At 54.8% G+C, this 27,216-nt stretch overlaps 1 protein-coding gene across 2 annotated transcripts in view; it reads right to left on the reverse strand.

The window, feature by feature from the left end:
* Nucleotides 1–27,216, reverse strand: part of GLI2 (GLI family zinc finger 2) — a 262,316-nt gene that overhangs the window by 159,169 nt on the left and 75,931 nt on the right. The window contains exon 1 of one of the 2 annotated variants that reach the window (XM_043488285.1): nt 3,021–9,894. The exons of the other annotated variant lie outside the window; for it this stretch is intronic. The gene's annotated coding sequence lies outside the window, so the exon portion shown is untranslated. Of the gene's footprint in view, nt 1–3,020; nt 9,895–27,216 lie in introns of those variants that run through there. 2 annotated transcript variants of the gene reach the window in all.

The following is a 27,216-nucleotide window of genomic DNA, read 5'->3' on the forward strand; positions in this document are numbered from 1 at the left end:
TGAAGCTCCGGGCTTCTTGTGGGACCGTCAGCCCACTCTGAACCAGGCGGGTATGGACAGGGGGCCCACTCTCAATGACCCCCACATCACCAGGCACACTGGTTTCTCACCGTTCTCACCAGCTCAGAACTCACTGCAGAGCCAGTAAGGGCTATAATCCTCCCCCGGATGCCACGGTGGCTTCTGCACCGGCTCAGATTTTGGGCAATAATAGTCCCAATCTGGGGACTTCCCTGGCAGTCCAGCGGTTAAGACTCTGTGCTTCCACTGGAGGGGGCGCAAGTCTGATCCCTGGTTGGGAAACTAAGATCCTGCAGACTGCGTGGAGCAGCCAAAAAGTTAAAAAAAAAAATTCCCAATCTCCCCAATACCGGCAGCTTTTAGTAAATCCTTACTACAGGCTGGCGCTTTATAAACAAGGCCTCGGGGAATGCCAGTAACAGCCCTGGGAGGCAGGAACCACAACTAACCCTCTTCACAGATGAAGACACCGACGCCCGGGAAGGTTAAGGACTTGGTGGATGTCTGAGCAGGATTCAAACCTGTGCTCTGGGCCACCGCCGTGGGTACCACCTCCCTTCCCATCCTTCCAGCTGCCACCATCACATGGGACAACGACACGTACCGTCAGGGGCTGTGACAATCACAGACAACGCAGTAAGTCTCCAGCATACGAACGAGTCCCATTCTGAGAGTGCGTTTGCAAGTCCCATCTGTTCATTAGCCCAACAAAGCTAGCCTAGGTACCCAAGGAATGCCATTGGCTATATAGTACTATATTGCAATAGGTTTATAATACTTTTCACACAAATAATACATAAGAAACAACCACAAAAAATAAAGAAGATATTTTTAATCTTATAGTACAGTGCTTTGAAACATCCAGCAGGGCAGTACAACAGCTGGCATATGGGAGCTGGCATCAAGCGAGCAGGTAAGAAGAGTTACTGACTGGAGAAGGCAGAGAAGTGAGAGCTGCTAGAGCTGAAGGATCATCAGCCACAGGAGACGGAGGCAAGCTGCAACTTCACTCACGCCTGCCACTGATAGAACACACGTTTGCAACTTTGAAAGTTCGTATTGGGGACTTACTGTATATGTGAAGCTCTTTGCATGGGTTCCAGCATATTGAAGATGCTCTCTGAATGGAAACTATTATTTTACTCAACACTTCCCTCCAACCAAAAAAAAAAAAAAAAACAATGAAAATACCCTGAGCCAAGCCTTTCCATCCTGGACAGGTGTGAGCCTGTCGGCCGTGATGCATGCAGCCTGTCCCTTGGGAACATTCAGGTGCCGCCCTGGCCTAGGCTGGCATCCTGGCAGGCCACTGTCCCCACACACAGTGAGGTCACTGTGCCACGGTCTTTCTCGGAGGAGCGTCCGTCAAGTGCCCAAGCAAGATGACTAGCAGGAGCCTGGGCCGAACGGCCTCAAGGAATTTCAAGTCTGCTCGAGAGGCCCAGCGGAGGGAAGGCCAGGCATCAGGTGGGACCCACTGCCCCTCAGGATGGACCTCCAAGTGCAGAGAGGGGCCGATGCGGTGAGAGAGGAAGAGAGACAAGGAGCAACAGAAAAGCAAATAGCCCGCACAGGAGAAGAGAGAGGCAGGGAGGGAGGCCAGGAGACCAGGAGACAGAGAAGGATCGGGGACAGGAATCGAATAAGAGAGAGAGGGCGGCAGGACAGGCACAGACAGACAAGCAGACAGAGTGGCAAGCAGTGCAACAGTCAGAGGAGGACGGTGGGGACAGAAAAAAATGGGGCGAGCCGCACGAGACACAGGGAGCGTGATGGGGACACATGGGCAGGAGGACGCAGCCCCACAGGCTGGCCCGGCCGGGAAGTTCCTGGAGAGAGAACGCGCCTCCCAGCTCCGTGTCCCCTCTGTAGCACACGGACCCGGCCTGGCCTGCAGGAACCTCAGGAGGTGAGCCCGCTGTCCCCCTTTCGCCCCGAGCCTGGCCAAGCTCACCAGGTCGAAATGGGCCCCCACGTCCACGCTGGGCTGCACGGGGCTCCCCAGCACCACGCCACCCTCCCCATGGATGGGGTGGGCCCGGCAGGTGCCCTGTGTCTGCGTGAGTCTTTGCAGCCCAAACTCACACTCGCAGAGGCTGAGCAACTGCCACCTGGGCGAGCCCAGCCTCCCCTTTATGCGTCCCACACCCCGGGACTGGGGGTCTTCCGGGGCCTTGGGCATGGTGTGGGGCAGGGGCCAGGGTGAACCCTCCAAGGGCAGAGGGAGCTAAGACACTAATCAAAACATGGCAACAAGGAGGGACGCCAGGTCTCGGTGGTGGCACCGGAAAGCCCACGCAGCTGCACCCAGAAGCCAGCCGGACACGCTCCCTCCTGGAGACACTCGTCCTCCCAGACAACAGGCACTCCCACTGAGGGTGCAGATGGCTTGCAACCTGCCCAGGCTCTGTGTGGTTGATCGCGAAGGCCATTGCCACCACCAGACTCCACCCCCCGGTGACAGCAAACACAGACCTCCAAATCTGTGACAGTTTTCACCCAAAGCACTTCCGCTTGAAAGCTACCTCTTGTAAGCATGTGTGCACAGGGGCAGACACACAGGCACACCCAGCCTCCCCCAGACATGTGCCCACCACCCGCCGGGCGCCTTCTGTCTGAGTGCCCAGCACAGTGCTGATTCAAAGGTTCCCACTCTCGCCTCTGGGTACCCCAAAGCCCCTGGGAAGGAGGCCCCCAAGCAAAGAGTCCTGGCCAGCATCTCCAGCCCACATGGCCCCCTCCCCTACAGTCACCCTGGAGGGGGCAAGCCACCCTCCACCCCAGGTGGAGGGTCCCCGGTCCCCAGCCACCGGCAGGGAGGCACCCAGTGAAGCGATAGGACCCTAGGCAACATGCAAATGTGGAGAAAGAGGGTGATGATACTGTCCAACGCAGATAAGACCCGCCTGGAAAACAGTTACTAAGCATCCTATGAGGTCAACACTTTGTGATCCCCACTTACAGACAGGAAACTGAGGCTGCGGGCTAGCTCTGCTTACCAAACGTCACACAGCAGATGGCCTGGGGCTTCACCCAAAACTGTCCAACTCCTGGGTCTGAGGGCTTAATCGCTGAAGCATCTTTGAGTCAGCTGGCCTCAGAAAGCACAAACTGTGATCAGAAACACATTCAGAGACTCCCTCGATGCACCTACGTAGAAAGAGTTTGCTGAGCTACTACCCTGCTGTCTACATCCAGATGCATATGAAAACCTGTGCATGAGAGAGAAAGCGTGTGTTTGTGTGTGTGTGTGTGTGTGTGTGTGTGTGTGTGTGTGTGTGTGTGTGTGTGTGTGTGCGCGCGCGCGCATTGCCTGCCTTCCCTGAGCCCAGTCAGCCTCAGCCTGGAGGGGCTAGGTGACCTCTTAGGGAGGGTGTGACCGTGGACAATGATCTGGGGCAGCTGGAAGTCATGGCCTCAGCAGAGTATCCATTTTAGCAACAAGAGAGTAGATGACGTGGCAAATTACAGCGTCCGACCAAATGCATGCTTCCTTTCATTTTACTCTTCTGTTCAGAGGCGGGCTTTAAACCTCAGCGCCGAGCACATTCACCAAGTGCTTACGGAGCGGATTTGGCGGTAATTAATAGGAATGGAACTCTCTTTTCTTTCCCAAGGCATGCAAGCAGAGGAGAAAGAGGGCAGGGCAGACTCCTCTGGGCTGAGGGCTGGGTGAAAGGTTTAATAGCTTCCCAGACCTGTGCGGGCAGCAAGGGCAAAAAGGAGAGGAAAAGTATAAAACCGTTAATTGCTGCTTCCCAAAATAACCTCAGTCTGCCTGTAATAAGCTTCTGCTGGATTTTAATTCTTTTCACAGAGAAGAAAAAAGTACCAGATTTAAATTTCTCAAACCAACTTATTTTCCACCAGCCCTGCCCGCGCTCAGCGTCTGTCTGGGGTGGACAGCTCCAATGGGATGGAAGTCTTGGGGCGAGGAGTTCGGACAGGGGACTGGTCTCCGGGAACAGTGACCTCGGGTCCCAAACAACACTTTCTCAGAAAAGCTGGGGCAGGGTCCCAGCTGGCTCTCCTTGTCTGTAAAACAAGGTGAACAGGTGGGTCAGGGCCCCCAGCTTCGTCCCAGCTTTGAAAGTCCACAGGTCTTTGCATAGAGAACAGGCTTGGGGTGGCCAGGGAGGAGAGGGGTCGGAGTGGGGAGGAGTTGGGAGGTTGGGACTAGCAGATGCAAACTATTCTACATAAAGTAGAGACACAAACAAGGGCCTACTGTACAGCACAGGGAACTGTACTCAATATCCTCTGATAAACCAGAAGGGAAAAGAATATGAAAAAGAAGATACACACATGTATCACTGCATCACTGTTCTCTACACCAGAAACTAACACAGACTGCAAATCAACAATACTTCAATAAAAGGTTTTACAAGTCCATGGGTTTTTGGATCTGGCTCCCCACCGATTCTTTTTTCTTAATTTAATTTTGAAAATTGTGCTAAAATACATATAACACAAAATGTCTCATTTTAACGATTTTTAGGGGGCATTAAGTATACTGACTTTGTGCAACCACCACGATCCATCTCTAGACCCCTTTTCATAGCCTCAAGCTGAAACTCTGTCCTCATGAAACAACAACCCATCGGTCCCCCTCCAGGGTCTGAGGCCCCTGGCACCCACCCAATGTGACTCTTCTGGGGACCTCATAGAAGTAGAATCACAGAGTATTTGTCCCCTTGGTGACTGGCTGATTTCACTCAGCATAATATCCTCAAGGCTCATTCATGATATAGGCTGTGTCAAATTTTCCTTCCTTTTTCAGCTGAATAGTATTCAAATGTATGTTACAAAACACACCCTGTGGGTCCATTCATCTGTCTGTGGACACCCGGGCTGCTTCCACCTTTTGGATGTTGTGGTTAACGCTGCTACAGATATGGATGTACACAGCTTGCACTTCTTTGGGGTTTGAGAAGCCCAAAGAAACTCCTCCTCCGACCCAGGAGCAAGACTGCCAAATCATATCATTCTATGTTTAATTTTTTGAGGAACTGTCAGATTGTTTTCCATAGCATCTGCACCATTTTACATTTCCAATGGCAATACACTGAGGTTCCAGTTTCTCCATATCCTTGCCAACACGTGCAATATTTTTCCGGGTTTTGATAGTGGCCATCCCAGTGAGTGTGAATCTCGCTAATTCTCCATCACCCACTCCAACACAGAAGCCCTGGCTTAGGTGGCCTGGGTTCACCACTCAGAAGTATCAGCAGAAATGTATGTGGGGGTCATCCCACCAGCCTGAAAGAGGACAGTGATGGAGCCAGAAAAACTTAGCCAAACTTTGCATTTCTGGGCTGGCTCTGGATGAATCCCTGAAACACTCATGTGATCACTGATTCACTCGAAAAACGTCAATAAACATGTACAGTGTCTGTCCACTCATCTTCCACTCAACCTGGAAGCCGCAGTGTAGGGAGACACAGCGCCAAGGGTGCTCATGGAGAAACACGCGCCGGCATCCGAGGGGCGGGGAGGGGAGGGGGCTAGTGCTGATCTGAAATGGGCTCTGAAGGTATCCCTGGGGACGACATACACCCACAGAGAGAATTAACTGCCCAATTCTCAAATCGTGCCCTGGGCACAACCTGGAGAAGCCACGGGCTTTGGAACCTGATGTTTTATGTCCAAATCCAGCCCTCCCACCTGTGCGATCCACCCACTCTCTCTGGGTCTCAGGTCCCTCACGTGGAAAACAGGAGTAGAGGGGATTCTCAGCTTTTGTAGGGATTTGAGTCTAGAGCCTGGACACAAGACAAAAATCTCCATCAGCTCAAATCACCTTCAAGAAGACCCCACGTGGGTAGACCTGCCCTCTCAGCAGTCCCGTTCAGGGGTCTCTTCTGTATGGAGACATGTTGCCCCCAGTCAAGCAGCCCCCACGGGAGCTGACTGCGGTCAGAGGCCTGGGCTTGAAACCTCTGAGGGCAGAGACAGCAGAGGCACAAGCTCCAGAAGTTCATGAATCGGGAGACGGGCATGAATATGGATGGAATCTGATGCATACTTCCTGCATCCCTAGCCAGCTCAGCCCCGGCTCCCTCCCAACCAGCTGGCCAGGCTGGCTGTAAGCACCTCAGCTGTCTCTGGACTGAGCCTGCCACGGCCCAAGGCCCTGCTCTGTCATAACAAAAATCCGCCTCCTCTAGTGCCCAGCCACGAGTTCTCAACCCCCGCATCCTGCCCCTTGTCAGGACACTGCTGGGCCACAGCCGGAGCTCAAAGCTCCGAGCTGTCGAGGCTCGTGTGGGGACAGCTGGGAACCAGAGCAGACACAGGAAGGAGGCATCCCTGTGATCCTCTGCCTGGTTATCCAAACATCTTCCAGCCGGCCGGGGAGAGGTCCTGCAGACAGAACACACCCCAGCTCTGCCTGGCTGAGCACAAGCTGATGGGGGAGAAGTGTCATCAGATAGGATGGGATGCAACGGGGCTCTGAGGGAGAGGGAAGCACCGGGGAGGGACTATCAGGGAAGGCTTCCTGGAGGGGGCAGGCAAAGGATAGGATGGGTGCATCGAGACACTACTACAGGTAAATGGCTGCAGAGGTGGACAGGGCCAGGTCGGAGGCTTTATTCCGTGGGCCTGCGTTTCTAAAACCTGAGGGATGAGCTGCCTTCCTCAAAAGCAGTAACTTCTGGGACCTCCCTGGCCATTCATTGGCTAAGATTCTGTGCTTCTACTGCAGGGGCCACAGGTTCAATCCCTGGTCGGGAAACTAAGATCTCACATATTGTGCAGCATGGCCAAAAAGATTTCTTTTAAATAAGTAGTAAAGTCTTTCCAACCCTAAGCAGTGTCTTTAAACTCTCCCCAACATTCCCGATGACACTTGTGTGGGGGCCAGAGGCCCATGGGCTCCATGTGAGAGGTGCTGGGGGGACATCCCTCTCAGTGGTGTTACTGACAAGGCAGCTCAGGTCCTGACGTCTCCCTGTGGTGTGGACATCATGCTGTGTGGATATCTTAGCTCACAGCCCAGCCAAACCCCCAGGTGAGCTGAGACCCTCAAAGACCCCCTAGAACACATTCTCAGGGCTGATTGGAGAGGGGCTGGTGTAGACCCTAGAAGGCAGGAAAGCACTGTCAGCCAGAGAGAGTGAGGGGCACCATCGAGTATTTGGAGTTCCCCCACCTCTGAGGCCCAGTCCTCACAGTGTGAGAGCCAGGTATGAGGACCAGCAGCCTCCTGGGAGAGCAGACAGTCCCTGGTATAAGACAGACCCTGGGGGGAGGGCACCCCGGGGCCGTCACCGTAAAACAATACCACCTTCTCGGTGAGAGCTAATAACCATCAAGACAGACACTTACCCACCGCCCCCACCCCTGCCTCTGGCTCTGGGAAAAGATGGATTATTTTTTGTTCCTTGTTCCTCCCACCTCTCCCACAGGACAGCCTGATAGTGAACTGAGGTCAGGTGAGCCATGTGGGTGCCTAACTCCTCCCACCAGCTACGTGACGGGTCACAGGTAACTTAACCTCTCTGAACCTAAGCTCCTCGGCTTTTTGGCTATGGCTATGGCCTCCCACTGCTACACAAACAAAAAAACTCATCCCAGTGTAAATCACCCAAGAAAAGAACGTTTAGATTTCTATAACCAATAAATCAGAAAAGTCTGTTTTTTCCTTATTATATAAAGTTAATTCACTATGGAATTCTGTTAATTAACAAACTGCCTTTGTGCAAAGAAAATATGGATATTTTGCTCTGTGGGTAGTTTTGGTGGAAAGGGGTGATTTATCCAGTGAGAGGGAAGGTTAAGGGTTACCATGCATGTAAATCCTTCCCTTTGGGCAAAGACGGTGGGTCTAGCAAGGGAGACATAGAGAAGAAAGCTCCTCATTTCTCCTGCAGCTTTGACACTCTTCCCTCCACCCCTACAGGGCTCAGCTGCCACAAACTCCATCAGCTCCTGCCCGAGGGAGAGTGTGGATGACCCTACAGGATCCCCTGGGCCTTGCCCCGAGGCCCACTTGTCCTCTTCAGAGCCTGCAGTTTGTGGGAGAGGGTTTGTGCTAAAAGAATGGGGCGAGGCGCCTTCTGAACCCCGACTGCCGAGGCCACGTGTTCCACAGACAGCCCCAGGCCACCTACCTCCCCAGGCCCCGCAGCAAAACTGTGAAATCACACAGTGTCCTCTCCCACGGGCCAGCTCAAGAAGAACTCGCTCCTGCTATTAAAGGAAACTTTAGCGTCTACTGGACAAGAAGCATCCCTCGCTGACTCTTCCATGCCTGCCCAGCAACTGGAACCTGCACCCAGAAACTGAGGCTAACTTAACGACAGGCGAGTTCTCTCTCCTCAGCCCTCACGTAGCTCTAGTCCCTTCCCCCAACCCAGGATGGCTGAATTATTAGATTTGGGATTGCTGTAAATTATCTTGTAATTATACCGCGCCAGGGGCAGCTTCCCATGGCAGAAATTAAAAAGCAATTCAGGTAAATGATCTTTAGCTACAGCAGCACGTCCCTGTCGAACTCATTAAGTCCAGGGACCAAACGGCATACCAAAACAGGCTGTACCCCGCTACATGTCAAACGCTACCTCATTCTGGAAACGCGGGGCACGAGCAGGGGCGAGAAGGATGCCTGCCCACCCTTCACCTGCCTCTCACTGCAAACGCTGTGCTCACCTGTCCAGGAGTCCCCTCCCAACACCCTGTTGGGCTGTCCCTCCAAGACCACTCTGTGGAGATGCCCTCTGGGCAAGAGGGGACATTTGGGGGTACCCTGGCTCTTCTGCAGAAGAGGGTTTGACATGTACTAAAAAAAAAAAAATCAGATGGGAAATTAGCCATTTGGGTTGCATTTGACATTTCCTCTGAAGCTTTAAATTCCAACAGTCCAAGGACTTGTTTTCAAAATTTCCTTCATTGACCCTAACACTGAAAAGAGAAATGATTACACAGAAAGAAAGAACTGGAAAAAAAAATATGCTAACACATGAATGATGGGAGGCAGAATGAGGGAAGAGTGTGACCATGTTCATTGTGCTTTTCTGCATTAATCAATTTTTCAGATTGCTTTAATAATCAGAAAACCATGTAAATATGTAATTTGCGGAAGTGCCCTGTTTGCTGCCTTATGACTGTCACTCACTCACTAAAGGGTGGAGCGGGCACCATCTCTCTCGATTAATTGTGGCAAGTGCGCATAAAGAGTTCCCGTGATGGGGGAAAGGCCCAGAAGTTGGGGGGATGCACAGTTCTGGAGCCCCCGGCCCACTGGGCTGCTTGCTAACACGCTTCCAAAGCCATTCTGTTCAATGCCCTGAGCCACAGGCCATGCCTGCCCCTGGTGCTGCCCAGAGGACCTACTGAGTGCAGGGTTAGCACTGCGCCCACAGCACGATGGGCGAGGGGCCAGGATCGCTGCCCAGAGGACCTACCGAGTGCAGGGTTAGCACTGCGCCCACAGCACGATGGGTGAGGGGCCAGGATCGCTGCCCAGAGTGCTTACTGAGTGCAGGGTTAGCACTGCGCCCACAGGACGATGGGTGAGGGGCCAGGATCACTGCCCAGAGGACCTACTGAGTGCAGGGTTAGCACTGTGCCCACAGCACGATGGGCGAGGGGCCAGGATCGCTGCCCAGAGTGCTTACTGAGTGCAGGGTTAGCACTGCGCCCACAGCACGATGGGCGAGGGGCCAGGATCGCTGCCCAGAGGACCTACCGAGTGCAGGGTTAGCACTGCGCCCACAGCACGATGGGTGAGGGGCCAGGATCGCTGCCCAGAGTGCTTACTGAGTGCAGGGTTAGCACTGCGCCCACAGGACGATGGGTGAGGGGCCAGGATCACTGCCCAGAGGACCTACTGAGTGCAGGGTTAGCACTGTGCCCACAGCACGATGGGCGAGGGGCCAGGATCGCTGCCCAGAGTGCTTACTGAGTGCAGGGTTAGCACTGCGCCCACAGGACGATGGGTGAGGGGCCAGGATCGCTGCCCAGAGTGCTTACTGAGAGAAGGGTTAGCATTGCACCCACAGCACGATGGGCGAGGGGCCAGGATCGCTGCCCAGAGTGCTTACTGAGTGCAGGGTTAGCACTGCGCCCACAGCACAATGGGCGAGGGGCCAGGATCGCTGCCCAGAGTGCTTACTGAGTGCAGGGTTAGCACTGTGCCCACAGCACGATGGGCGAGGGGCCAGGACACCCTCTCTGGAAGGCTGTTCTCACCCATACACTTCTGTGAGCACATCATCTGCCAGGCACTGTTCCACGGGCATTCCTGATATCCATCTACAATACTCCAGGCCCCCAGCAGGTGGGTTCTATTATAGATGGACACCGAGGCCCAGAGAGTGCTCCAGGTCCCATCGAGCTGGTCAGTAACAGAGTAAAAACTTGAACTAGAGATTTCCCTGGTGAGCCAGTGATTAAGACTCCGTGCTTCCACTGAAGGGGGTATGGGTTCGATCCCTGATCAGGGAACTAGATCCCACATGTCCTGTGGTGTGGTCCAAAAAAACACAAACTTGAACTAGGCTGGATCTTACCCACAGCAGCCTCCTCTCCAAGTCAGAGGCGTGGACACAGCAAACATTGACGGACCAGCAACTCGCTTCCCCAAGGCCACTCTCTGCTCTGCCTCGTGGAGTCGAAGCCCCCACACTCCCACTGAGTCCTATCGATGGGGGCCAGCCCAGGGGAGGCTCAATGTGACCTCGTCCCCCTGTTGTCCAGCGGGGCAGGTCACCTGGTGCCGAGGAGCCTAAAACGGGAGTTCATCTGCCTCTGGGGGTCTTAGCACAGACTCGGGGAGTCTCCTAATGGGCTGGTTGGGGTAACACGGACAAAAACGGATGCAAGAGAGCCTCCCAACTGCTTAACAAAAGAGGAAGAGTGAAGGAAGGGGGCGTGGGCCAGGCTACCCTCCTCCCAAGAGTGTGTGTGTGCCCTTCCCGATCCCCTCCACGCTCATCCAGGTGTCCACGTGGATCCCACCACACACGCCTGTGAGTCTAGGGCTGGGGTCGGACACAAGTTTACTAGCCCCTCCGATGGTTTGACAGCCTAGGCCAGCACAAGACTAAACACCCTCCTCAAAGCGGAGACTGCCTTCTCTGGGATCTGATATTTCCTCCATGGTAGAAGTTCACTGGTTATGCGGCTCAGCTAAGCCACAGGCCCATCCCTAATTTGGACATTTTTCTCCCAACCGCCAATCAACGTAGGAAAACACATCACATACCAGGAGGAGGAAAGTTGACCCAGGAAGCCCAGGAGCCGGCGGAGCACCGGGCGCGTCTGCCCCCTGCGTCCCCGTGAGCCTCCCTGGCCCAGACGGCCCTGGGGAGCACCGTCCCCGTCACATCCTGGGGGCTGTCTGGCTGGGCCGGTGCTCTGGGCCCCGCGCACACTTTGCCCATCTCCCTGGGGGAGGGGGGTCCTGGGACTTGGGGAGGCATCTGAAACCACAGGCAGGCCACACACTAGTCTCTGAGTCGGCGCACGGCTGCCCTTCGGAAGGCCTCCCGGTCACAGACTGACCGACACAACAGACACTCCAGCCGACTCAGCGACTGCTCCTCTGGCCGCTCAGGACTGCGGGCCCGAGTAGGACAGAGCAGCTCCTCCCCTGGAGCCGCAGGGTCACAGGGTGGCCCATCCCCCTTACTTCTCGCCACTGCTCTAAAGATACAGCCCCTCACCGAGGGGGAACCAGTCCCCTCCCGCCAGAAGGAGAAGCCCTCTCCTCCGGCACCCACGCGCCCTCCTTCTCCACTGAAGTTCTGGTCACAGCAGAGCGCACACTCAGGCCTCCCGGATCCACGCGCTGGCTGTCCCCGCAGACATTTGGAGGCCCGCGCGTCCACAGCCAGCCTACCCAGGGGGTCCCGGCTGGAGTCCACCCCAACGAGAGCCTCAGAGAGGCTCTGCCCTCCCCAGTGGCGTCCTCAGGCGTTATCAAGGGAGAGGGGGACTGATGTTCCCCAGCTGGCTCAGCAGTTTCACTCACTCAGGCTTCCAGGGCGTCCCACTGGGATGAAAGCTCAGTCCCCCCCACAGGGCCCCAGAGCTCAGGCACAGTGACATCAGCAAACATGAGGGCAACAGCTGAGAGTTCACATTAGATGCGAAAGCAGGGTCTGGGTGAGAGAGGGGAAGGAACACTGTTCCTAAAACCAACCCTCATTCAAGTGGACTGATTCTCAGGGAATCAGAGGGAACACAGATGCAGCTGAGAAAACCAGACAGAAGGCAAAAGGGACCTGCTGGAATCTTTCTTTTGCTTTTGCCTTGGTCAACAACAGTCTGTCCAGGGTACGATGCTCCAGGGGAAGTAGCTGAGGAAGGTGCCCACAGCAAAAGGATCAATGGCCTTCGGGTTCACACTATCAGCCGTCGCCCTAGCCTCTGCCTGTGCTCATGTTCTTTTTCTACGCCCCACTTTTCTGCCTAGTGAGCTCCTATTCATCCCTCAAGACGCAGCTCAGGCACACCTCCTCCAGGAAGTCTTCCTGGCCTCTTTTCCCCAAAGGCAGAACAAGCATCTAGAGCTGACATCTCTTTAAGTTCTGACCATCCTGAGACGCCAAATCTTGTGCTTGTGAGTCCCTCCTCCTGGCTGGTGAGCTCCCAGGAGGCTTGGATGGTGGGTTATTTGCAAAGTGACTGGTGAATACCTGCAACTAGACAAAGAAACTGCTTGTCACACAGCCCCTCAGGTTTGCTATTCTCGAGGAGGACATTCATGGAGAATTCTCTATGCCTACCCTTGGGCTGCAGCTGCTGGCAGAAGAATGGCAAAATGAGGCAAAATAAAGGGAGTGGAAAGAGAATATGAAAGAGCTCCCAAACACTAGCATCCTATTAATATCACACTGAATTATCTGCTATCGGCACTTGTAAAGTGCGCAACAAACCTCACCCATCTGGAGATTACCCACCCCTAACGGCAATTTTCTACCAGCTGAAACCAGGAACTCAGAAAGAAACAAGATACCCCTGGGCTCCCAGACCTATGCACCAGAGTCTTTTTACTAAACAGTTTGTAATTCATCCATAGAAGAGGCCCTTACACCCTTACTCATTGCCCTTGGACTCTCTGTCTAGAAACAATTCTAGCAGATTTATATCTATTAACGTGGGTATAAGTTAAAGAGGGCAGGGGGTTGTGACTAGTCCAGATAAGCAGGTTTATGAGCAGAAGACAGGAGGAGGGAAGCAGCAGTGGGAAGAAAGAAGGCCTGCTCTTAGGGCTCAGACAGACGCAAGTTCAAGTCCTAGCTGAACCACTTAATAACCGGGTGAGCTTGGCAACAGGCTAACGAGTAGGCCTCCTGTAAACATCCAAATGCTTTTTGAATTAAACGGAACTGACTAACTGAATGTGGTCTTGAAGGAACCTTGGGACCCAGGGCAGAGTCGGGGGAAGGGTCCAGTGCAGAGACTTGCTGTGAGCCTGAAGTCAGGAGGCTCAGAAGTCCTTTGTGGAGGGGTTGGGGAAGCAGGGAGAGATGAGCCCAGCATCTTGATGGACCTGCTGGTCTTGCAGTAAGCGATACCCTGGCTCCCTACCAGAGAGCCCAGCCCCCATAATCACCCCCCCAACGTCAGGGTCCAGTCTGGCTCCTGGCTTCGTGCTAAATGCCAGCAACATGCACTGTCAGCTGAGGACCCAGCCAGTTGAAAAGCTCAGCCCACACTCTTGTCTCTGCTTTGGGCCCTAGCCACCTCCACTCTGCCTCCCAGAGGCTGTTGAGGGATACATAGCTATTTTCTTCTGAGAGATGTCTTCTGGGATGGAGAAAAGATCCTAAATGCAGGTGGCAGAACTGTTGTCAGACTCAGGACAGGTGCCGCCACCTCCACCACCCACTCCCGGGCACCGCCGCCTCTGGGGAGGACACTGGCACTCCCGGAGTCCTCTGGCTCTTCCACCCGCTCTCTGCCAGGGGCTGGTCCTCAGGCTCAGGCAGCTCTGACCTCTGCCGAGTGTGGGCACAGGGCCACACGGTTCCGTGAGCCGAGAACATGATGCGCGCAGAGCAGGGCAGGGACCCCATCAAATTCCAGTCTTCTCCTCACTTGTGGAGACCTGGTGGGAGAGTCTGGGGAGCCCTCCGGGCCTCTTGTGGGACAGCGGGCATCAAGACTTTAGACAGGTCTATCCTCAGTGGGGGCCGGGGCACCCGGCATCCTGTACCATCCCCAGGCACAGATCTCTTAAGTCTCCATCATATGTGTATAAGTGAGGGGTTGATGATGCAGGACCCGCTGAGCAGGCCGATGGTCTGAGTGTGGGAGGAGAAGGAGCAGGGGGACCAAGGGGCCATCTGAGTGGGGGGACGGGGCAGGGAGGGTCCTGACGGACCTGTGCTCAGCTGGAGAATACAGATGCTCAGAGAAGAGAAGGGAGAAAGTGCAGCCACCGGGTGGGTAGCACTGAGGGGCACAGGAAGGGTGCAGGGGGAAACTCCAACGGCGGGATCCCTAAGCTGACACTTCACTTCCAAGATCTCCCTCTCCGGCGTGACTCCAGCTCAGGGTTGGCCACGGCGAAATGTGGGTGAGGTTAAGAGGAAGGATGCTACAGCGCTGGGTCCTCTTTGAGGGCAGGGCAAGTCACGGCACTTTCATAGTCATACCAAGAAATGATGTGTCTTTCTCATCTCTGTGTTTGGACAGCCTCACAACTCCATGAGCCAGTATTTCCACACGATGGTGCCTGGGTTAAAAAACACCCCTTCCAAGTGCAAGGCAGACCAATGGAATTTAACAAACAATACAGAAGGGCTTTGAGATGAGTTGTTTCTGAAAGTAATGTTTCAGAAACAACTACATGTCAAGTTTTGGCGTAATATCAGAGAAGAACAATTCATTTAAAAGACTTTAAACATATCCCTCCACTTTTTAACTCCACCTTATATGAGGGAGGATTTCCTCCATTGTATTTCAACCAAAACAGCATATTACAATGGATGAAATACAGAAGCAGATACACGAATCCAGGTGTTTCTCATTCAACCTGACATGAAAGAGATTTACAAAAGAATCATCCCATTAATTTTTTTTTAATTTTAGAAAACAGTTACTTTTCATAAAAATGGAACCACCATTGTTATTTTCCAATGATTAAAAATTAAAATACATAAATCTTTCTCACAAGACATTTTCTTATAAGGTAAACGTCAAGAGGTGTGAACCCCACTAACATAAGTTTTTTAAGGTCCTCAGTCATTTTTAAGGTACCAAAAAATCTGGGCACCCATGATGAAGGACAGCAGGCACGCTGATCCTTGGCTCACCCTGGCAAAAGGGGCAGAGCTGGCTGGCCCAGCTCCCCGGCCAGATGTGAAAACAGCTGCAAGGGTCGGGCTGCCTCTGCAGCTCCCCTGCACTCGTCTGGCCTGAGGGTGGGAGCTCGCCAAGGCTGACATGAGACCTGCGTCCACAGCCACGCTCTCCCCATCACACCCGGCTTCTCCTCCCACGTGGACCCCACTGACCCACAGCCACCAAGATGCAGAGGCCACAACCTTTCAGAAACTCCATGGCTCTGCCAGCTCGGTGTGAACTGGTCCCATCACAGCTCTGGTCCTATGTCACTTCCAGCGGCTCTGCTCCCCTGATTCACCTGCAGCTGGTGGGAGAGTGAGTGTCGAGGGGACCACGAGACATGTGCAAAGGACAAGCAGGATGCTCTGGCAGATGCGCCGAGGTAGGCATCTGGGAAGAGGGAGAGCCACGCCGAGGGGCAGAGGCTGACACGTGCAAGGGGCCGCAGGAGGCTGCAGAGGGGAGCAGGGGCCACGCGCGCCCACAGAGCTTGCACTTGGCCCGTGGCCCCTGCGCTGATGTGAGTGGGGCAGGGGCACTGTCTGGAAGGCAGCGGTCGGGGCTGACTCACTCCCCCCGATCTCTGCGTGCGGTGATTTGCGGCTCCAGTTTCCGATGGGCTGCAGTTCCATAAAGGCGGAAGAGCCCTGTGGCTGAGCTGCCTTCTCTCCCACTTACTGGTGGTAAACGTTTCCTGATGAAGACATACTGTCTGCAGAGACCCCTCCACACCCCAAAGGTAAGGGTTTAAGAGGCCTTATAACTGCCGTTACTTATCTTCACGGTGGGCAGCGGGAGTCTGCTCAGTGGTGGCGGTTTTCATTTCACTGTATATATTTTTAGTGACTGGTTATAAACCAGGCTCATCCCTGGGGCTTGGGGTCTGAGGTCTCCGCCACGCCAGGCCAGGCTGCGAGAACCATGCCCCATGCTTGCACTTCCGGCATTGAGGGTCCTCAGGAAGGCAGGACACAGGGCCTCTGTCTCAAGGGTGCAGCAAGGGGACTCTTGGGGCCCTCAGGCCTGTATCCAGCCCCTTTGCCAAGCAACAGCCTCTTTCCTGTCCTCCTGGGCTTGTCCCCGTCGGACCCTGTTCTCTCAACACAGCATCTGATACACTCAGCCCATGAGGCACGGATGTCTGACAACAGCCCTGCTGCTGTCTTTTCCCTGGGGAATCTCGATGGTTCCACACTCATCCATTCTTAAGCCATCAGAACTCATCTCTAGCGATGAAATTACAGAGAAGGACATGGAAGAGGACTCCTAAACCCCCAGAAATCATGACCTCTAAGTTCCCACCACTTCTGTTTCTGTGTGACAGGTCCTCGGTGAATCCCCACTCACGTTCCCTTGTTCCCACCACTGTGAAGCATCCACACCCAGCTTCCAATTGCTAGCACCTGGGGTTAATTGTCTGCGGGTTTCTGCCTGCAAATCCCACTCTGCCCCCCTGCACTGGAGGTCGAAGAGACAGGAGCTCAGCTCCCTTTTCCTTGGGTGGGACAGATCACGGAGGGTCCTGGAGCTTTCCCAAAGGATGAAACGCCGTTAGTTACTGGTGGCTGTGGCTGGCTGAGTTCCCCTGTACCTGTCCAGCCTCATGTCCCCAGCCCCCTTCTTACCTCCTGCTAAACCCTATGCACCAGCACCCATCTCAGAGCTTCTGAGGATGATAACTTTGTGTACAAGTGACCTCATACCCGGGGCACAGCCTAAGATGTCCCCTGGATGGATTGGGGAGGCCGGGGTGATCTTCCCCTCAAGATGCGGCCGTCCAAGGGGCGGGTACAGCCTGGAGATCTAGTGGGCATGAGCCCGCACTTAAGAAAGGCAGGAAGAGACCCGGGGTGGGACTGGGATGGGAGGGGCAACTGAGGACGGAGGACCTGATGCAGCTATACATATAAGGCCACCAGCAAGAGGCTGGTCCAGCAGACATGCATGGTGACATCCCTGCCCCAGGCAGCCACCCAGCTGTTACGTTCTTGCACAAGCAGAACCCAGAGTCTCAAGTCTGACCCTGGGCTTGGTTCTCTCCCTCTCAAGACAGAAGCCAGCTGAGGGGGTCAGACTGCTCCCAGGGTGCAGCTGGGATGTTTCTGGGACTGAACAGCTCAAGGCCGTGGCCCCACATCGTATGTTCCCTGCCTCCACTCCTCTGGGAAGAGCTTTCAAAGGCCACTCTTGTCCTGCCCCCAGCTCCAGAGCAATGGAGTGCCCAGAATCACAGCACAAACACTGACTCCATTTTCTGTTATTTATTAATTTTTTTACGATCCCAGAAGCTCCTGACTCCTGAACATGCATCTCTGACCACCCACAGCCCCGCCAGAACCCTTGGTCAGGGCTGCTCCAGGCACTAACGGGAGGGTTCTAGCACCTTCCATCTGGCACGCTGAGAATCTTTGGAACCTCTCACAGATGTCACCCAGCGGCATCTCTGCAGCCAAGGAACAGGCAACCCGCTCTGGGCGCGATGACATCAGAAACACAGGGCGGGGCCTGTGGTCCCCAGCGCGGGCACTGTGGTTGGCCTTGCCAGAGCTCCCGGGGGAGGCTCCGGTCTTGACCACAGGCCGGTTCCCGTGAGAAAGATCAGGACTCGAGGAGCCACGCTTGCCCGACCTAGCCCACCCTTCCTAGTGGCTTGGAAACAGGGCCTCTGGCTCCCTGGCGCCCCCCTTCAGCTCTTGCTCCCGGCACAGGGATGGTCAGATGGGGTGTGGCAGTCACTGCCCCCAGCGCGGGCACAGCCAGAGCCTGCTCCTCTGCCCCTTCTCCTCTCCTGCCAGAGGAAGCGACTTCCACCCTGACTCAGCAGCACAGTGGCCTTAACCATCCTGGGAAACACCGCCTCCCCCCGCCTCCCCCGACTAGGGTCCCCGTTTCCTGTTCTCGGTGGTGTGGCCATTCACGGGAGGACTTGCCCGTCTCCCCAGCTGGACTGTCCGCTCCAGGAAAAGCAAACCTTGCCTGAGTGTCCCCTGCTGTGACCCAGTGACCACAACATCGCCTGGGACACACACTGGACCCTCAATAAACATGTGTGGAAAGACAGGAAGGAGGTGGGGGGTGGGGGCGGCGCGGGGAGAAGGAAGAGTGACCTGAAAAGCAGAGAAATCCAGCCAGAATCACCAGTATCTCCTTTGTAGGGCCTTCAAGTCACAGTCAATCCAGCAAAAAAGTGAGTTAATTTGACACTGCCCTCCCCTGCTCAAGGACTTTCAATGGCTCCCTACTACTCAAGGTCCGAATCCCTCTGGTGCGTCCAAGCCTCCCCACACCTTATCAAGCTCTCTTGACAACTGCACCTCTCCTCCCACCCCCTTCGTGTGAATCCCCAGGCAAAGTAGGCCCTCTCGTCCACGTCCTCCAAGTGAGCCGTCTCATTCCTGCAGCGAGGCCACCACTCTTGTCCCCTTCTCAGCGCCCCCGCCACACCTTCTTGGAGGAGCCGCCTGGGTGATGCCACCCCCACCCCAGAACGTTCTGGCATTTCTTCTCTAAGACTCTCACCTGGTAACAATCAGGTGCACTTTATGTTCCCTCACGGGAGGCTCGAAAGGACAACGAGGGCCTGGGGACAGGCCTGGTCACCCCAGGAGCAGCCTAAGAGGAGGGAACTTGATGATCTGAAAAGCCAGAGCTCTGACTGCACCACGCACCCGGGTACCCTGCCCACCAAGAGCCAGAGACAGACAGAGGCAGCGTCTCAGTGACACCGCTGGGACCCCGGGCACAGCGGTTCCGGTTTCCTGGGTTTAAAGGGTCTGAGTGGGCTTCTATCACACGCCACCAAGCCTCCTGACTCAGTCTCCACCGGAGAAGAGCCATCCTTTCAGGACAAGATACTGCTGTCTTCCTGGATCTTCCAACATCACACATGACCCTCTTGAGGTTCAGAATTAAGTCCAGCTGCCTGCCCATCCGTGGTCCCTGGCTAAGAGCTGGCCTGAGGGACAGGCAGGGGACTGGGGAGGCGGGCAGCAGGGCTCCTGAGCCGTCCACTGAGGCTCCCTGAGGACAGACTGAGACCACGGGGTGGACAGAAAACAGCGGACGGAAGGGGCCACTCTGGGAACACCAGGCCAGCCCAGGGAGGCAGGAGGGTGCGCCAGACCCCGCAACCTGCATCAGGCTGACCTGCCACCTCCGCCACTTTCCAGCAACTGCAATCCAGCCAGTGCTTGCCTTCCGTGGATGCTGCTCTGAAGAAAGCCTGGGACCCCACACAGTAAGCATCTAACGCCCAGCCCTCCTTCAAGCCCGGTCCCAGGGCAAGAGCAGATCCTGGCCTGGGGGACCCAGGTTAGCTCCTTACCAGGGTCCAGCCGTGCTCACTGTGTGGCCTTGGGCAGACTGCTCTCTGCTCTGGGCCTCAGTGGACCAGATGGCCCCAAGCCCCTCCCACTCAGAAGAGGCTGGCCCTTCCCAGCCAAGCATCTGATTTCCAGCAGGACAGGGACCCCTCTCTCCCGGGCCCCCGCACCTCTCCCACCTGGAGCAGGAGGGGGGCAGCCGGGTCACCCTGGCCTGGGGCAGGCAGTCTCTCCCAGCCTCGCCGGGCCCCCACCCCTGCGGCTGCAGGGCTATCCCCCACGATCAATTATTCGGCATCCAAGGGAGGACGTAATGTGGTGATAAAGGACCAGAAGTGAACTGCAGGCTGGTGCTCCTTCTACAGTGATTTACTCGGCTCCCCTCCACTCTCACACCCTTAATGTAATTATTTACTTTGTCATTAAACACCGTCCTTCCACTCCAGTGGCTTTTAGAGCTTCTGGGGCCTACAGACTTGGTGAGGGAGGCTACTCATTGGCCAGAGGCAGCAGAGTCCTCCCTGGGGGCAATGGTGCTCACGCAGCCCCGGATCTCAGGCCCGGGTTTCAGGGCCATGACAAAGCCACCCTGAGACACCCCCAGGCACCTCCCTCACCCTCTCTTACCTCCTTCCTCACCTCCTCCCTCTCTCCCTTCCTTGTCTCTTAAAACTGAGATAGAATTCACATGCCATAAAATTCACCCTTTTACGGCGTACAATTCAGTGGTTTTTAGTACGGTCACCATCTTGAACAGTCATCACCTCTATCTAATTCCAGAACATCTCATCACCCCGAAAAGGAACTCCATATGCATCAGCAGCCACCCCGTTTTCCTTCTCCCCTCTGCCCCTGTCCACCTTTCATCTATTTTCCATGCCTGTGGATTTGCTCATTTGGAACAGTTAATGTAAGGGGAACTACACCGTATCTGGCCTTCTGGGTCTGGCTTCTTTCATTGAGCATAATGTCAGCAAGGTTCATACCTTGCTATGGTATGAACACCTTCAACTTCAAGCTGTTGAAGTATGTATCAGTATTTTATTCCTTTATTTTTCCAAATAATATTCCATCATGTGGATAGACAACATTTTATCCTGGGTGGTGTCAGTAGTAAAAGAACCTGCCTACCGATGCAGGAGACGCAAGAGATGCAGGTTTGATCCAGTGGTTGGGAAGATCCCCTGGAGTAGGGAATGGTAACCCACTACAGTGTTCTTGCCCAGAAAACTCCACGCACACAGGAGCCTGGCAGGCTACAGTCCACGGGGCTGCAAGGAGTCAGATGCTGCTGAGCACAGCTAATGGACATTTGGGCTACTTTCGTTTTGGGGGCAATTATGAATAATGTGGCTATAAACATTCACCTACAAGGTTTTGTAGAAACACATGCTTTCGATTCTCTTGGGGAGATACCCAAGAGCGGAATTGCTAGGACCTCCCTCTCTCCTTTTTCCATCCTGCAGTCAGCCCTGAGCTGGCAGAGCTGGGGGCCTGGCGTGAGGGTGCCACTGAGGGCAGAGGTCAGCTGGAAATCACCGCACCACCCTGGCCGCTAATGGCACAGCCAGGAGTTGCCACAGGCCCGCTGAGGCGGGTGCGGTCACCCTCCCATGAGAATAGTGATGGCCCCCTGTTGGCCACATGCAGATCCTCGCCCCCTGCACGGTGAGTCCTGTAACCACCACGTCACACAGCAGGCAAGGGTGCCCGCTCGTGTACACGACTACAGGCACCTGCTGCTTTCCTTGGCACCAACGCAGCCTGGAGAAACGTGATCAGCGGGCAGACTCGACCAGAAATGCGACAAAGTTTCTCCATGGCATCCAGCCTCGCAACTCGCGCGTTTGGCAACCTGTGCGTCCCTTTCTGACCCTCTTCTCCCTGGGCTCAGCTGCCCCAGCCCCTGGTACTCAGGTGCCTACAGCCATCCGCGGGGAGGGTCCTGGCACCAGGGAACCTAGGTCACAAAGACGGATGAAGGACAATGTGGGCCTCTGCAGGAACCCAGAGGCAAGGCGATGGCTAAGGGTGAATGTAAGGTTCTGGGTTGGGAGCGGAGAGAGCTGTCCTGCCCTGCCCAGCATCACTCTGCTCTGGCTTCATGTCCAGAATGGCAGGGATGCAGGACAGCACAGACTTCATGCTGCTGTCCATTACCAGCACCACACCAGGCCCGGGCCCTCCTCTCAGATGCGGCTGCTCAAAGGGGATGGAAAATCGGATACAGAAGAGTGCTTCGCCCTGTCCGCGGTCGGGGCTTCAGGCAGCCCAACTCCCCCCGACACGAGCTGGCAGTCCACACACACTGGAGCAGCGCCAGCCAGCACACAGGGAGAGGACCGGGTGGTTTTCTCAAGCCGGAGCCCCTCCAGCCCCCGGAGAAGAGGCTGCCTAAACCCGGCACGTGCATGCTAAGTCACTTCAGTTGTGTCTGACCCTGTGCAACCCTACGGACTGTAGCCAGCCAGGCTCCTCTGCTCATGGGATTCTCCAGGCAAGGATACTGGAGTGGGTTGCCTTGCCATCCTCCAGGAGATCTTCCTGGCCCAGGGATCGAACCTGCATCTCCTACATCCCCTGCTTTGGCAGTCGGGTTTCTTTACCACTAGCACCACCTGGGCCTCTTGATGAAAGTGAAAGAGGAGAGTGAAAAAGTTGGCTTAAAGCTCAACATTCAGAAAATGAGGATCATGAGATCTGGTCCCATCACTTCATGGCAAATAGATGGGGAAACAGTGGCTGACTTTATTTTTCTGGGCTCCAAAATCACTGCAGATGGTGACTACAGCCATGAAATTAAAAGATGCTTACTCCTTGGAAGAAAAGTTATGACCAACCTAGACAGCATATTAAAAAGCAGAGACATTACTTTGCCAACAAAGGTCCATCTAGTCAAGGCTATGGTTTTTCCAGTAGTCATGTATGGATGTGAGAGTTGGACTATAAAGAAAGCTGAGCGCCAAAGAATTGATGCTTTTGAACTGTGGTGTTGGAGAAGACTCTTGAGAGTCCCTTGGACTGCAAGGAGATCCAACCAGTCCATCCTAAAGGAAATCAGTCCTGAATATTCATTGGAAGGACTGACGTTGAAGCTGAAACTCCAATACTTTGGACACCTGATGCAAAGAACTGACTCATTTGAAAAGACCCTGATGCTGGGAAGGATTGAAGGTGGGAGGAGAAGGGGACGACAGAGGATGAGATGGTTGGATGGCATCACCGACTCACGAGTTTGAGTGAACTCCAGGAGTTGGTGATGGACAGGGAGGCCTGGCGTGCTGCAGTCCATGGGGTCGCAAAGAGTCGGACATGACTGAACGACTGAACTGAACTAGTGCCACCTGGGAAGCCCGCCTAAACCTGGAGGGGGCTCCACAGGAGCCTTGACCTCAGAGCCAGGCGGGGCTGGGCCTCCAGCCTCCTCCTGTGGCTGTAGAGCAGCTGGTGACACAGCCGGAGCAGGGGCCTCGGACACAGCATCACAAAGCTTCCCAGCCCCAGGAGAGGGGCTTGTGCTGGGGCTGCGGAGTGAAGGGATCCGCTCTCTCAAGAGGCAGCCAGAGCCAGCCACCCCCAGCCCGCTTCAGACACCAGGACCTTCGTATTATACGTGCTTTTCCTCCAGCTGGAACACCATCCCCCTTGCACATCACGGACAACCTGCTCCTCCATGAAGACTGTTCAGATACCTGTGCATTCATTCCTTCATTTCCTCACGCTCAGATATCTACTGGAAGCATACATGCTACTCTGGGAAAATAGTTCTAGAATAAACCTAATAGTAGCCACAATAATACAAATATAGCAGAAACTAGTCCATATAGAATGTCTACTACATGCCAGGTGCTATCAAAGCACTTTACACTGCTTACCTGCATTGCAGTCTTCAAAAGATAAGTATTTTGTCCAATTTTAAGATGAGGACACCAGGGTTCAGATCAGCAAAGGATACTCAACTGGTAAGAAGCAGAGCAAGGATTCAAACCTCATCTACCCAAGCCTGAGCCCTGGGCCCCAGACCACAGTGACCGTCCCAGAGCTGCATGCTCCATGCACCAGCCACGCAGTTGCCCTATGTCCTGCCACACCCTGCAAACACCTCCTTGGTAACATCTCCCCAACCACGTGACCTGAACGTGCGGCTGCTCCCAGCAGGACCCTGACTGAGAGCCAGCACACAGCTGCAGACGATGACCTTCCCAGGGCCCGACTCAGCCTTCAAGGCCTTTCAGGACCCACTCCTTCCCGGCAGTTTTCCTGGTCACTCAGGCCTCAGGCGATGGCCATATTAGCATCACGAGTTGGGGCATCTGGTTTCTCCACGGGTCAAGCTCTTGGGGACAAGCATTAGGCTCCTGCTTCTTGGATGACTGCTCTCCCCGTCCCCACCTGCCCGCTCTGGTGCTGGCATCCAGATGCACTGCTTTCCGCCTCACCCATCAGCGTGCCGAAAAGGAGGGGACCCTGGTAAAGCCACAGGAACCTCAGTCCACATGGTCCAGTGGCCACACACCCACCTGGGTACCCCAGTCACCCCTGGGCCTAACTCCAGGGCAGCCAAAAGGCCTCCCCCTTCCTGGGTCCTACAGGTCCGCAGACACCAGTGCCCACCCCGCCACGCCTGGCTGCTGGACCCCATGCCTCCAGCTGCTCCGCCCAAGGCTGCCTCCCACTGCAGGTGAGCAACCCAACTGGCCCTCCCACTCCGGCGTGGCAAGGACCTGACCTCAGCCTCTGTGGCTGGCTCCCTGATGCCCTGGGGAGGGGAGGGCAGTCCAAACACTCCATCTGCCACCAAGGCTGGAGCCCCTCTCAGGCCACACGCCCCAAACTAGAGGCACATGCGCCAGCCTGCTGACTGCCCCCAAACCTTGCCCTCCTGACGGGCTACTTACTCTGTTTCTGCTCTCCCTGTAATGTCCACCCTCTTTCCTCTTCCCACTTGGAAAAACCTCGTGCATCCCTATGGGCCCTCTCCCAAGCTGCCTCCGAGGAGGCTCCCTGGGCAGGATCATCCCAGGGAACGCCTAGAAGGCAGAGGCAGTGTCTCCGCCAATACATTTCTGATTGGCGTTTCGGAACCATCTGTGTAATGCCCATGTGAGCTCAGGGAACCCCAAGGCCCCCGGGGCAATCTCAGGAAGGCCAGGGATCCCCCATGCCCCCCGAACGCCAGGCCTGACTTCATTATCTTCCAAACGTTCCCGAGATCAGAGGCCGTGAGACCTGGCCACAAACATAAAATAAATTATCCTCCCCACACCAATGATAAATGGTTCTATTAGCAAACCAGATTGTTAAACTCCGATATAACAGAACGCAGGAAACCGGGGCCCATCCATCCTCCCTCTGGCGCATACTGAGTTGTAAATAGGTTATTTTGTGTGTAAATAACACATTAAAACACAGCATTAGCTGTGTCTTTTGATAGAGAGGAAATTGTTACAAATAAATAATTCCAGACAGGAATGTAAAATAAGCCAGATTTAATAGTGCATGCCTCGTGCAGTCGTGTTAAACATGACTAAAATGATAAACCCCAGAATATACTAATAGTAAACTATGCACTGACATCAAAGTAATGAGGCTGTATTTTCACCAAGCTTTAGAAATGCTAAAATTAGTTCTGACAGAACCAAACGTCAGAAAAATGTTTCTAACATAAACACCATCCTTTTGGGAAGCTAAGGTTGGGGCCAGGAAGGGGACAGGGCTGGGGGCAGCTAGTGCCCCAATATAGGCAGAGCCTCGAATATGGGTTTCCAGTCACCACGGTGTCCCTGGGTGACTGGACTTCAAGTATATGGGCCTCAGCCTTCACATCTGTAAAATGAACGGATCTGAACTAGATGATTGCTAAAGCTTCTTCCAGTTCTATCGTTGGAAATGACTTCGAAGCTTTCTCCAAACTCTACAACAGTTTACCATGTAGAAGAGTCACGAGAAGTGAAGCTACGTCCGCCAGGCGGGTCCCGTGTCCCAGGGACTAACAAGGCCAAGAGTCAAAGCAGCAGCTGGAACACCTTCCTGCTGCCAGGGCGGCTCAAAGGCACGGAAATGCAGGTCCGAGATGCAAACGTGAGCCGAGGGGAGTGGCCAGAGTGCAGACCCCAGGCTGGCCTTGAACACTGTGGGCAGGAGGGGAAGAAGCCTGCTGTCCTGGGGGCGGGCGTCCCCTGATTTGGGGCTGCAGCCGCTTTGAGGGACATGTAAAGCATGAGGTCTCAGCATCAAGCATGAGACCACCATACCAAGAAGAGAGCTGGCTGGACCCACATCCCCACCAGTGACTTCACTTCCACACAGGCTCTCTGCCAGCCACGGTCAAAAGCTGTCTCATTTCAGTCCATCGTGGCCAGAAGCAGTGACCAGTATTATCTCCATTTCCCAGACTTCAGAGAAGCTAACTGACTTCCCCAGAACACAGAGCTAACAAGGGCGGAGCTGGGAGGAGGCCAGGTCCTTTCCCCAACTCTCCGTGCTCCACGGAGGGCTGGAAGGAGGCTCCAGGCCTCCCTCTCTGATCCTCCAGGACACCCCGGCACCTGAGACCATGCCCGGGCTTCATCAAGAGCCATTCAGGGCAGGGAGGGATAAATTAGTAGGAGCTGGGGATTAACACATACACACGACTATATATAAAATAGATAATCAAAAGGACTTATTGTATAGCACAGGGTACTGTATTTAACATCCTGTCCATAATGGAAAGGAATCTGAAAAAGAATGTCTCTATATGTATCACTGAATCACTCTGCCGTACGCCTGAAACAATATTGTAAACCAACTATACTTCAATTAAAAAAAAAAAAAAAACAGCCATTCAGAGCCCATCCTGAAAACGCCCAGGGACCTGTGCTGCCCTCCGCTTCCTGGGCGTGCGGAGCTGTCACAGAGACCTGAGCTCTGCTTTCGGGAAAAGTCTTATGGGAACCGGCTGTTCCGAGTGGCTGGGCCGTTAAAACAAGCTCAGAAGCAGCACCAACAGCCATCCTGAAAATCACTTAAATAAGAGTAATTGCCCACTTAGTCACACGTGAGTGCATCCTTGGGCTCAAAGCAAGTGTGTGGCCCTGCTGGGCAGCGCAGGAGGCCAGGCAGGACTGGCCCACAGCAGCAAGCTCCCCGCGGTCCTGGGAGTCTCAGGAGGGGAGCCAGGGCCCAGGAGCAGGCCAGGCCCAACGGACCCTCATCCTAGGGGACCTCCGGATTGGCAAAGGCAGCTGGCCACCCCAGCCCGCCGGGCACACGCTTGGCGTGCCAGCACCAGACTCACTCCCCTCACCGGGCAACCACCTCCGGGATGTCTGCCTTGCTGCGGGTGCGCTGTCACAGGGCCTCGGGGCTTGGGCGGGGGGAGTGGGAGAGACTCAGAAATAGACACACCGGGGCGTCCCTGGGGGTCCAGTGGTCGAGAATCTGCCTGGCAACGCAGGGGACACAGGCTTGATCAGGGAATAAGATTCCACATGCCTCGGGGCAACTAAGCCCGTGTGCCGGAACGACTGAAGCCCGAGAACCCTGGAGCCCGGGTTCCGCAGCAAGAGGAGCTCCCGCAGCGAGAGGCCGG

The sequence above is a fragment of the Cervus canadensis genome, chromosome 15 (assembly GCF_019320065.1).
Source record: "Cervus canadensis isolate Bull #8, Minnesota chromosome 15, ASM1932006v1, whole genome shotgun sequence".
Lineage (NCBI taxonomy): Eukaryota > Metazoa > Chordata > Mammalia > Artiodactyla > Cervidae > Cervus > Cervus canadensis.